Source organism: Bison bison, unplaced genomic scaffold (genome assembly GCF_000754665.1).
Source record: "Bison bison bison isolate TAMUID 2011002044 unplaced genomic scaffold, Bison_UMD1.0 scf7180017864483, whole genome shotgun sequence".
NCBI classification, from domain to species: Eukaryota; Metazoa; Chordata; class Mammalia; order Artiodactyla; family Bovidae; genus Bison; species Bison bison.
Genome location: NW_011495043.1, coordinates 386,936 through 394,563, shown reverse-complemented (window position 1 = coordinate 394,563; position 7,628 = coordinate 386,936). Strand labels below are relative to the sequence as shown.

Below are 7,628 nucleotides of genomic sequence, written 5' to 3'. Positions count from 1 at the left end.
GAGTTTCAGTTGCTGGTGTGGCTGGTGAGCCGCAGATGCAATCTCGCTGCCTTTCCTAGTGGGCGCTCCCAGGCCTTCACCGCACTCCCGGCCCTCATGACGGTCACCCACCTGAGCAGGCCACCCAGATCTCAGGACACTCGTGCACAGGCCACAGAAGTGCTTCTGAGGCTCTGCTATGGCTGGACTGTGTCTCCGCCAAGTGCATATGTTGAAGCCCTATATCCCCACCCCACCCCTCAGCATGTGTCTATTCAGAGATAACGTCTTAAAGAGGTGATTATGTTAAAAGGAGGTCAGTGGAGTGGGTCCTAATCGAATGTGACTGGTGTCCTCATACAAAGAGGACAGCTGGACACACATGGCCATGAGGAAACACAGTGGAGGGAAAAGGCCAACAGCCAGCTGAGGAGGAGGTCTCAGAAGAAACCAGCCCGCTGACACCATGATCTTGGACTTCCAGCCACCAGAACTTCGAGGAGGTGATGATGATGATGGCGATAATGTTAAATTTTAAAAACGGTGGATCAGGTGGTCAAGAATCTGCCTGCAATGTGGGAGACCCAGGTTCGACCCCTGGGTCGAGAAGATGCCCTGGAGAAGGGAATGTCTACCCATCCAATATTCTTGCCTGGAGAATTCCATAGACAGAGGAGCCTGGTGAGCTACGGTCCATGGGATCACAAAGAGTTGGACACAACAGAGCAACTAACACAAAGTCATCCCTCAGCTGCAGGAAACGTTGCAGGACCACTGAAGATATCAAACTCCGTGAATGGATGCTCAAGTTCCTTATATAAAACAGCATAGTGCTTATATATAACCTAAGCATATCCACCAGGACTCTAAAGCCTCTCTACATTGCTTATAATACCTAGTACAGTGTAATACCATGTAAATAGCTGCCGGAACATGGGAAAGTCAAGTTTTGCTTGTATGATGCAGGTGTCAGGCTTTAGGAACTCTTTGAGTATGATTAGGGGTTCAGGGGAGAAGGGGGTCAGTGATGACAGAGGAAGAAACAGCAGGTAGGGATTCCCCCTCCCCTGCGGGTCAGTCTTCCCCCTCAGTCAGGCCCCACCAGGCCAGGGAAGGGGGACAGGAGGCAAGGTGGCTTCTTCAGGGCCTGGGGCAGGTGAGGGGCTAGGCCTCCCAGGGCCTAGGAAACTTCTGGGATTCTTTTTTTTTTTTTAATAGTTTTAATCCACAATTGGTTGAATTCGAGGATATGGAGGGCTGATTGTTTACACAATATATATAGGTCGTAAAATGCTAGTCACTCAGTAGTATCCAACTCTTTGCAACACCCTGGACTGTAGTCCACCAGGCTCCTCTGACCATGGAATTCTCCAGGCAAGAATATTGGAGTGGGTTGCCACGGTTTTCTCCAGGGGATCTTCCTGACCCAGGGATTGAACCTGGGTCTCCCGCATTGCAGACAGATTCTTTAGCATCTGAGTCACTAGGGAAGCCCATATATATCCAAAATAAAAACCAACTCTGTGGTATTTTGTTATGACATCCACAGCAAACTAATACCACTCCTCGAATTAAACAGGAAAACACTCTCTGGTGAATTCTATTCCCAGAAACACATGCTTTGACCAAAATTCAGCTCTGTGCACCAACACAGTTTTCCATAGCAGTTAATTCAGATAGTACTGAACCTCTAAAATAAGAGGTCCTAACTCATACTTGATTCTTTCCACCCAGCCGTCACTTGCTGGCCTGCACCTTTGGGGTAGTTGGGGGCAGGAGGGTGCAGCCTGACATATGTTTACAAGAAAATATGACTGAGTCAAAAGGAACACTCTGCTCAGACTGGGTCTCTCTTTTCACAAAGACCTATATCTTTCAAAAAACTTTTAAAATACAGAAATAATCCTGAAAATCTATAGACTATGAAAAATTGAAACAATGTAGAAGTATAGCGTATGAAAATATATAATGTCTCTTCCTACAAACCCCAAACCCTACTTGCCTCTCCTGTCTGCTTCTAGCACTTTATCTCTGCATTTTCTTGCATGTCTAGCAGATACATGCACATTCTGTTTAAAGAGGTTGTTTTTACACAAATAGTATCATACTGGACTTATCATTCAGCAAGTCGCTTCTCTTATTAAAGAGTCATTTTGGAAATCTTTCCCTGACAGTTTAGCTGTTTGGCTGCCCACCCTATCCACAGTATTTAGAACAGTGCCTGGCACAGCTGAATCTCAGTGCATATTTGTCAAATGAATGACCAAATGAAAGAATGTATGGTGTTTATCCATATGCCAAATGATGGAAATGCAGGTGTCTTTGATGTTTCCCCTACAAACGGTGCTCAACACACATTCACACACATCTGTCATTCCACCCCGTCCTCTTCTCAGTATTACAGGCTCTTCATCTTCAGTTCCTAGCCTCCTATTGGAATCCTCTGCAACACTCTCTCTTCTGGGTTCCCAGCATGGCCTCCTCTTGTCTTGCAGAACCTCTCCCTTAATACAAGAACTTCAGTAGAACTCATGATGGGGCTGGCAGGTCACAGACATTTGTCAATCAGCCTCCTGGCTAGAAAATTTTTGTGGATAATTCTTCAAGAGATGGGAATACCAGACCAACTTACCTGCCCCCTGAGAAATCTATATGCAGGTCAGGAAGCAACAGTTAGAACTGGATATGGGACAACAGACTGGTTCCAAATCGGAAAGCACTATGTCAAGGCTGTATATTGTCACCTGCTTATTTAACTTATGTGCAGAGTACATCATGAGAAATGCCGGCCTGGATGAAGCACAAGCTGGAATCAAGATTGCCAGGAGAAATATCAATAACCTCAGATACACAGATGACACCACCCTTATGGCAGAAAGTGAAGAACTAAAGAGCCTCTTAATGAAAGTGAAAGAAGACAGTGAGAAAGTTGGCCTAAAACTCAACATTCAGAAAACTAAGACCATGGCATCCGGTCCCATTACTTCATGGCAAGTAGATGGGGAAACAATGGAAATAGTGACAGACTTTATTTTCTTGGGTTCCAAAATCACTGTTGATGGTGACTGCAGCCATGAAATTAAAAGATGCTTGCTCCTTGGAAGAAAAGCTATGACCAAACTAGATGGCATATTAAAAAGCAGAGACATTACTTTGCCAATAAAGGTCCGTCTAGTCAAAGCTATGGTTTTTCCAGTAGTCATGTATGGATGTGAGAGTTGGACTGTGAAGAAAGCTGAGTGCCGAAGAATTGATGTTTTTGAACTGTGGTGTTGGAGAAGACTCTTGAGAGTCCCTTGGACTGCAAGGAGATCCAACCAGTCAATCGTAAAGGAATTTAGCCCTGAATATTCATTGGAAGGACTGACGCTGAAGCTGAAACTCCAATACTTTGGCCACCTGATGCAAAGAACTGACTCCTTGGAAAAGACCCTGATGCTGGGAACGATTGAAGGCAGGAGGAGAAGGGGATGACAGAGGATGAGATGATTGGATGGCATCACCGACTCGATGGACATGAGTTTGAGCAAGCTCTGGGAGTTGGTGATGGACAGGGGAGCCCAGTGTGCTGCGGTCCATGGGGTCACAAAGATTCAGACGTGACTGAGGGACGGAACTGACTCCTGAATAGAGAGGCCTCTGCCACAGCTACCACTAGTCGGTTGCTACCTGCCTGGCCCACTGATCACTGCCATACCGAAATTGCCCTCAAAGTCACCAGTAACCTCGTAACTGCCAAAGCCAGCAGCATCTTTCCACTCCTTGCCTTGGGCAGCCTCTCTGCTGCTTTTGGCTCTGTGGCCCACATCCTTACTTGGGATTTTAAATCCAAAAATTTTGGACCACCTCTTTCTTGAAACTCTCTTCTCTCGTAGGTTGCAGAACTTAGCCTGGGTCTCCTACTTCTTTCCAGCTCTTTGCTTAGCCTCTGGTCCCTTGTTCAATGTCGGGCTCCTGCCCAAGCCATCTTCCCTAATCCTCATGCCCTCCACCAGCCCCCTAGATCCATGAACCTACAACTGCACTTCCAGTTCAGACTTCTTGCTAAGCACCAGGCACACACAGCTGTAAACCTGTGAGATAAATGCCCTGCGCGCCATTTGGTAAAGCACTGTGGGAACTCAGAACATTTGCTGAGTTCGGCTTCAGTGATTCTCAAAGTGTGGTCCAGAGGGAGCCCAAGACCCTCACAGGGAGTGTATAAGGTAAAACCATTTCCCTAATAAATGCTAAGTTGTAATTTGCTTTTTCTTCCACTCATCCTCTCACGAGTGTACCATGAAGTATCCCAGAAGCTACATGTCACTGTGATATTGCCAACAGCTTGAACATGGAAGCAGATATGAGAAGCCAGCTGTCTTGTATTAAGCTGAATATTAAAGAGATTTGCAAAAATATAAATCAGTACCAGTCTTCTTAAAAATTTTGGAGGTTTGGAAAATAGAGTTCTTTCTCATAAAATACATCATTTATATTAAATATGATTGGTTTACCCTGATTTTTAAAATAAATGATTATTTTTAAATTTCATAGTTTTAGTTTCTAATAAAGTACATATCGACAGATAGATATAAACCACATAAACAAATTGGGGTGATGGTGGTCCTTAATAGTTTGTGAGACTGGAAAGGAATTCTGAAACCAAAAACCCTCTTCTTAAATCCAGAGCTTTTCAACAGCTTTTTCCATGTAGACGGTTCCGTGTAGGTGGCCTATAGACATGTCATCCAGGGCCCCCGACAGAAGCCCTGTGTCTTTCCTTCCTTCAGCATGGCCCCTCTCACACCCACCTCCTGCCCACAAGCCCCACCCAAGCCTCCATGCCTACCTTCTGCATCCCACCCCCAGTGTGGGCCACAGCTTCCTAGGGGCCCCTCCTTCATCCCTTCTGGCTGAGCCCCCATTTGTAGCCAGCACTGAGTTTCTAGAACAAGTCTGATCATGTCACCCCCTGCTTAGAAACACCCTCTTACCCCGTGTTGACCTCAAGAAAGACACCAAGTTCCTAAGCAGATGGCTGAGCTGTCAGGATGCACTGCAGGCCCCCGTCCACCTCTTGCCCTCAACTGCCCTCTGGCCCTTTCTCTCCAGCCACACTGAAGCTCTTTCTACTCCCCACTCCAGAATATTCCTATCATTGCACTTTTGCATATGATGTCCTGTCTACCCAGAGAGATCTTTTGGGTTTAGCAAAAATCAAGATTCGACTTAAAAAAAAAAAAAGATTTGGCTCAAATGTGCTCACACTGGTCATCCCTGACTCCCTGACAGAATGAGTGTCTTGGGCCTCTCAGGTCCCAGGCATGTGCACACACCTCTGTAAGGCATATGGAGTTGTCAGGTATCTGCTTCTCAGACTGTGAACTGCCTTCCGACCTGTCTGTCTCAGAGTCACTAGCACTGAGCATGTGTGTTCTAGTCGCTCAGTCGTGTCTGACACTTTGTGATCCCATGGCCTGCATCCCTCCAGGCTCCTCTGTCTGTGGGGATTCTCCAGCCAAGAATACTGGAATGGGTTGCCATGCCCTCCTCCAGGGGATCTTTCCAACCCAGGGCTCGAACCCACATTGCACATTGCAGGCAAATTCTTTACTATCTGAGCCACCAGGGAAGCCAGCACCTGGCATAGTGCCTCATATATTAGAAGAGTTTAGTAGCTTTTTCTTTAATAAATGCCCAAAGCTAAAATTACCTTCCCTCCTGGAATATTTTTTCTTGAGTTCCCATCTCACTGAATGGCATCCCCCAGAGATCCATAGAAGCAACCATGAAGTCAGCTTTGACTCATCCCTCTCCCACACTTCAACATCCAATGAGTCATTAACTCTGCTTCCCTGACGTTTTCCATAATCATGCTCTCCTTTACACTCACACCACCACCGTCCAAGTTCACTCATTCATCCATCCATTCATTCTTTCATTCATGTAACTAACACTTACTGATCACTTCCTAGGCACCAGGCAATGTACTGGGACCCAGTTCTATAAAGACAAAATAATCCACAGTGTGATTTCTCTACAATCTATTCAGGAAAACAGACAAAAAAATGTAAACAACAAGTCATACATCATGATGATAAGCACAGTTACTTTCTATCAGAAAAATGTGCTTTCGAAACTCAAGAGAGGAATGACTTATCTTTGTTGGAGGAGGAAGGCGAGGCCAGAGGGGCCCGCACAGAGCTGGATGACCAAGGACGAGCCGGCCTCTCCCAGCCAGAGACAGGCCACGTTGTCATCTCCCCAGGGCTCCTGGGAGGGCCACCTCACCACACTCCCACCCACAACTGCTCTAGTCAAGTTAGACTAGATTGATTAAGACTTCCGTGTCCCCCAAAATGTCCATGTCGTTCCATCCTGTTCAGAGTAGATGTCAAAGCCCCTCAGCATGAGAAGCAAGACTGATCACATCCAGGTCCAAGCTCCTCTCTGGTTTCCATGGCCACGTACCTCTAGTCCGGCCTCACCTTTTCCCTGACCAGTGCCATTCTCTTCTTTCAGGGTGATTGTTTTCTTGGACCAGGGTCCAGCTTTGACCCAATCTCCATAGAGGAAGATGACACTCACCCATCTGGTAGGCCAGCTCACACTAGGGACTGTGAGCTGTCCCCAGAAGACCCTCGTGTCTCAGACCTGGAGACCACACCCCAGGCTCTTCCCTCTGTGGAACCCCTGCCCCTTCTCCACCAGACCTAATCTCACTGTCACCTCCTCCAAGAAGTCCTCCCAGACTGATGGTTTTAGTTACTCCCACCCCACCCCTCCCCTGCTCTTTGTGCATGCACTGTAGCCCTTATTTGGATTTGGAAGAAAGAGACAGGAAGCTTGAGAGAAGAGGGTGGGAGAAAGAAAAGAAGGAGGGAACTAAAATGAAAGAAAGACAGTACAGACAATATGAACATAAAAGCTTATATTCACGTTTTTCTTCATTGTTTCCACTCATATTCTTGCAGAGGCTCTTACTTGAAACTTCCCATTATCCCTGGTGGGTCAATAGGGTGGATAAAAAAAGTATTCCCTGCTCACAGATGAAAACACTAAGGTTCAGAGTGGTACAGAGTGAGGGCTATACAGCTAGCAAATGGCAGAGACGGACGATAAGTAGATGCTCCAAATAATGGGTTGCTTTGAGCTTTGGTTCAAGATAGCAGCAATACCTTATCATCCCAGAAATGGAAACGTCAAAATATGACTGGGTCAGGTCAGGTGACTTCTCTTGAGTCACCTAGTAACAGTTACGAGGAGAGTCCGAGTTTATTTTGTCACTTTGGGTTCTGGTAGGGCAGAAGCACGGACATTCTTGAAGTGAAAAACCTTTCTCCTGGGGAGTGGGAGGGGGGTCCCTGACCTGGCAGCTCCTCACAGACCCCTCAAGCTTCAACAGAGCTCCTTTTCTGAGCAGAGTTTTGTAGGGTATGCGTGGGACGGGAGGGCTGTTTTCACACGAAATTAACTGAAAGAATTCACCTACTTCAGAGGCTTTTTTACCCCCTTGAGACTCTAAAATAACTTCATTTCCTTTTAAAATTTCTAAATAAGGGAGAACACTAGGGTGGGGGGCTGCTCTCTGGAGCCCCGAGTCACAGCCCGCCCCCCGCCCCACCTCCCCCAGCTGTGATGGTCTTTGAGCCGCAGGGCTGCCGGCAGCG

The 7,628-nt window shown here is 46.7% G+C and overlaps 1 protein-coding gene across 1 annotated transcript in view; it reads right to left on the bottom strand.

The window, feature by feature from the left end:
- The window catches only part of ZC3H12D (zinc finger CCCH-type containing 12D), a 34,874-nt gene that overhangs the window by 24,530 nt on the left and 2,716 nt on the right, over window positions 1-7,628 (bottom strand). The window lies entirely within an intron of this gene.